Below are 4,992 nucleotides of genomic sequence, written 5' to 3'. Positions count from 1 at the left end.
ATTAGCAGACAAAGCCCTGGTCTACACTATGAGTTTAGATCGAATTTAGCAGTGTTAGGTCGATTTAACCCTGCACCCATACACTCGACCAAGCCTGTTTTGTCGACTTAAAGGGCTCTTAAAATCGATTTCTGTACTCCTCCCTGGTGAGGGGAGTGGCGCTAAAATCAACCTCCCTGGGTCGAATTTGGGGTAGTGTAGACGCAGTTCGATGGTATTGGCCTCCGGGACCTATCCCAGAGTGCTCCATTGTGAGCACTCTGGACAGCACTCTCAACTCCAAAGCACTAGCCAGGTACACAGGAAAAGCCCAGGGAACTTTTGAATTTCATTTCCTGTTTGGACAGCGTGGTGAGCTCGCCAGCACAGGTGACCATGGAGTCCCAGAATCGCAAACGAGCTCCAACATGGACCGAACGGGAGACGCTGGATCTGATCGCTGTATGGGGAGAAGAATCCGTGCAGGCAGAACTCCGTTCCAAAAGACGAAAATGCCAATCTGTTTGCCAAAATCTCCAAGGGCATGATGGACAGAGGCTACAACAGGGATACACAGCAGTGCTGCGTGAAAGTTAAGGAGCTGAGGGAAGCCTACCAAAAGACAAAGGAGGCAAACGATCGCTTCAGGTCAGAGCCCCAGACATGCCACTTCTATGATCAGCTGCATGCAATTCTAGGGAGCGCCCCTACCACTACCCCACCACTGTCCATGGACACCTGCAAGGGGGGAGTCTCACGCAACAGGGATGAGGATTTTGTGGATGAGGAAGAGGAGGAGGAGGAGGAGGATAGCACACAGCAGGCAGCAGAGAAACCGTTCTCCCCAACAGCCAGGAACTGTTTATCACCCTGGAGCCAATACCCTCCCAACCCTCCCAAGGCAGGTTCCCGGACCATGAAGCCAGAGAAGGCACCTCTGGTGAGTGTACCTTTGTAAATATAATACAGGGTTTAAAAGCAAGTGTGTTTAATGATTAATTTGCCCTGAAGACTTGGAATGCATTCGTGGCCAGTATAGCTACGAGAAAAGTCTGTTAACGTGTCTGGGGATGGAGCAGAAATCCTCCAGGGACATCTCCATGAAGCTCTCCTGGAGGTACTCTAAAAGCCTTTGCAGAAGGTTTCTGGAGAGGTCAGCCTTATTCCGTCCTCCATGGTAGGACACTTTTACCACACCAAGCCAGTAGCAAGTAGTCTGGAATCACTGCAGTACAAAACATTGCAGCGAATGGGCCCGGGCTTTGGTGGCATTCAAGCAACATCTGTTCTTTATCGCTTTGTGTTAGTCTCAAGAGAGTGATATCATTCATGGTCACTTGGTTCAAATAATGGAAATTTGTTTAAGGGGACATTCAGAGGTGCCCGTTCTTGCTGGGCTGTTTGCCTTTGGCTGAAAAGAAATCATCCCTGCTGTTAGCCACGTGGTGGGGGGAGGCTCGTTCATGCTGAGCTGTTTGCATTTGGCGGACAGGGATCTTCCCTGATACTAGCCACATGGTGGGGGGTGGGGGGACGGTGAAGTGATCATCCAAGAGAATGGGGGGGGGCAGTTTTGGGTTGTGCTGCACATTCATCCTAAAACCGCAACCCCTCCTTTTAAAGGGCTAACCCAACGGGCTTTGCTTGGTATGGGAAAGGAGGGCGCTGCTGTTTGAAACCATTCCCACATGTTATGAAGGTTGAAGAAGCCAAAACCCTTTGCCTTACCATGGCTGCTTGCAAGCCAAATTCTGTTGCCCAGCCGAGCATGTGTTATGTCTCACACCAAACAGGCAGGCCCTCAATGTAAGAGGCAAAATGCGACCTTGTACCACAAGCACATGTGCTATGTAATGTGAATCGCTTGATTCAGTGTGAAATAGTCTTCCCTTTGTTCTCTAAAATGTACCTATTTAAATACTGCTCTCCCTTTTTTTCCTCCTGCAGCTGCAAATGTTTCTATGCTCCCCCATCGTCTCCATCCCAGAGGCTAGCGCAGATTAGAAGGCGAAAAAAACACACTCACGATGAAATGTTCTCAGAGCTCATGCAGTCCTCCCCCACTGAAAGAGCTCAGCAGAATGCGTGGAGGCAAACAATGGCAGAGACCAGGAAATTGTCAAATGAATGCGATGAGAGGAGCGAGGAGTGCGATGAAGGGAGGCAGGATGCAATGCTGAGTCTAATGGGGGAGCAAACTGACATGCTCAGGCATCTGGTGGGGCTGCAGGAAAGGCAGCAGGAGTACAGACCGCTGCTACTGCCCCTGTATAACCGCCTGCCCTCCTCCCCAAGTTCCACATCCTCCTCACCCAGACGCCCAAGAACGCGGGGGGGGGGGGGAGGCTACGGGCACCCAGCCACTCCACCCCAGTGGATTGCCCACGCAACAGAAGGCTGGCATTCAATAAATTTTGAACTTTGGTGTGGCCTTGTCCTCCCCTCCTCCACTACCCCACCCGGTGCTTCCCTCCTCACCCACCCCTCCCGGCAGTTATCCCCCTATTTGTGTGATGAATTAATAAATAATGCATGATTTTGAAACAATAATGACTTTATTGCCTCTGAAAGCAGTGGTCGAAGAGCGGAGGTCGGTTGGCTTACAGGAAAGTAGAGTCAGCCAAGGGGGCAGGTTTTCATCAAGGAGAAACAAACAGAACAGTCATACCGTAGCCTGGCCAGTCATGAAACTGGTTTTCAAAGCTTCTCTGATGTGCAGGGTGCCCAGCTGTGCTCTTCTAATCAACCTGGTATCTGGCTGTGTGTAATCGGCTGCCAGGCGATTTGCCTCAACCTCCCACCCCGCCATAAACGTCTCCCCCTTACTCTCACAGATATTGTGGAGCACACAGCAAGCAGCAATAACAATGGGAATATTGGTTTCGTTGAGGTCTAACCAAGTCAGTCAACCCATCTGTGCTTGTTTCCCAGGCCCAGAATCGGCGTTCCACGGCATGAACTTGCCCCATTACCACTATGTTGTCCACATTACCGAGGCCCGTACTTTGAGAGAAATCTGTGTCCATGTCCTCATCACTCTCCTCACCGCGCTGCCGTCACCTCCTCGCCTGCTTTTGCAGGTGCTGATTCTGCATATACTGCTGAATAATGCACGTGTTGTTTACCATGCTCATAACTGTCGCGGTGATCTGAGCGGGCTCCATGCTTGCTGTGGTATGGCGTCTGCAGGAGACCAGAGTGGCAGCGGAAGTGGTGGATGACGACGGATGCCACGAGAATAGATATTTATACAGAACGATGGGAGGACCTGTGAATGGATTCATGGCACCAGCAGAGCAGAGTTGCAGCGGAAGCGGTGGAGGACGATGGTTAGCACCGCGCACATTTCCCGAGGAAGAACACAAGTACCCGGGAGCACATGACAGACAACATGGAGAAATTCGCTACTGAGACAAGAGCAGCAGAGCAGAGTTGCAGCGGAAGCGGTGGATGACGATGTAGGTTAGCAATCCTACTGCACTGTCTGCTGACAGCAGTTTGGCGTCTGCATGGAAAAAAGGCACGAAATGATTGTCTGCTGTTGCTTTCACGGAGGGAGGGGCGACTGACGACATGTACCCAGAACCACCCTCGACAATGTTTTTGCCCCAGCAGGCATTGGGAGCTCAACCCAGAATTCCAACGGGCAGCGGAGACTCCGGGAACTGTGGGACAGCTACCCACAGTGCAGTGCTCTGAAAGTCGACGCTAGCCTCGGTACTGTGGATGCACTCCGCTGACTTAATGCGCTTAGTGTGAACATACGCAATCGACTGTATAAAATCAATTTCTAAAAATTGACTTCTATAAGATCAACCTAATGTCGTAGTGTAGATATACCCTTAGACTCCATTAGGGAACTGATAGGCAGAATCCCCTGGGAGGCTAATATGGGGGGGAAAGGAGTCCAGGAGAGCTAGCTATATTTTAAAGAAGCCTTATTGAGGACGCAGGAACAATCCATCCTGATGTGCAGAAAGAATAGCAAATATGGCAGGTGACCAGCTTGGCTTAACAGTGAAATCTTCGGTGAGCTTAAACTCAAAAAGGAAGCTTACAAGAAGTAGAAATTTGGACAGATGACTAGGGAGGAGTATAAAAATATTCCTAGAGCATGCAGGGGTGTAATCAGGAAGGCCAAGGCACAACTGGAGTTGCAGCTAGCCAGGGATGTGAAGGGTAACAAGAAGGGTTTCTTCAGGTATGTTAGCAACAAGAAGAAGGTCAGGGAAAGTGTGGGCCCCTTACTGAATGGGGGAGGCAACCTAGTGACAGAGGATGTGGAAAAAGCTGAAGTACTCAGTGCTTTTTTGCCTCAGTCTTCACAGACAAGGTCAGCTCCCAGACTGCTGCACTGGGCAGCACAGCCTGGGGAGGAGGTGAGCAGCCCTCAGTGATGAAAGAGCAGGTTAAGGACGATTTAGAAAAGCTGGACATGCAAAAGTCCATGGGTACAGATCTAATGCATCCGAGGGTGCTGAGGGAGTTGGCTGATGTGATTGCAGAGCCATTGGCCATTATCTTTGAAAATTCGTGGTGATTGGGGGAGGTCCCAGATGACTGGAAAAAGGCAAATATAGTGCCCATATTTAAAAAAGGGAAGAAAGAGAAGCCGGGGAACTACAGAATGGTCAACCTCACTTCAGTCCCTGGAAAAATCATGGAGCAGGTCAAGGAATCCATTTTGAAGCACTTGGAGGAGAGGAAGGTGATCAGGAACAGTCAACATGGATTCACCAAGGTCAAGTTATGCCTGGCCAACCTGATTGCCTTCTATGATGAGATAACTGGCTCTGTGGATATGGGGAAAGCGGTGGATGTGATATATCTTGACTTTAGCAAAGCTTTTGATACAGTCTCCCACAGTATTCTTGCCAGAAAGTTAAAGAAGTATGAATTGGATGAATGGACTATAAAGTGGATAGAAAGCTGGCTAGATCATCAGGCTCAACGGGCAGTGATCAATGGCTCGATATCTAGTTGGCAGCCGGTATCAAGCAGAGTGCCCCAGGG

The sequence above is a fragment of the Eretmochelys imbricata genome, chromosome 21 (genome assembly GCF_965152235.1).
Source record: "Eretmochelys imbricata isolate rEreImb1 chromosome 21, rEreImb1.hap1, whole genome shotgun sequence".
NCBI classification, from domain to species: domain Eukaryota; kingdom Metazoa; phylum Chordata; order Testudines; family Cheloniidae; genus Eretmochelys; species Eretmochelys imbricata.
Note: the sequence above shows the minus strand (reverse complement) of the source record.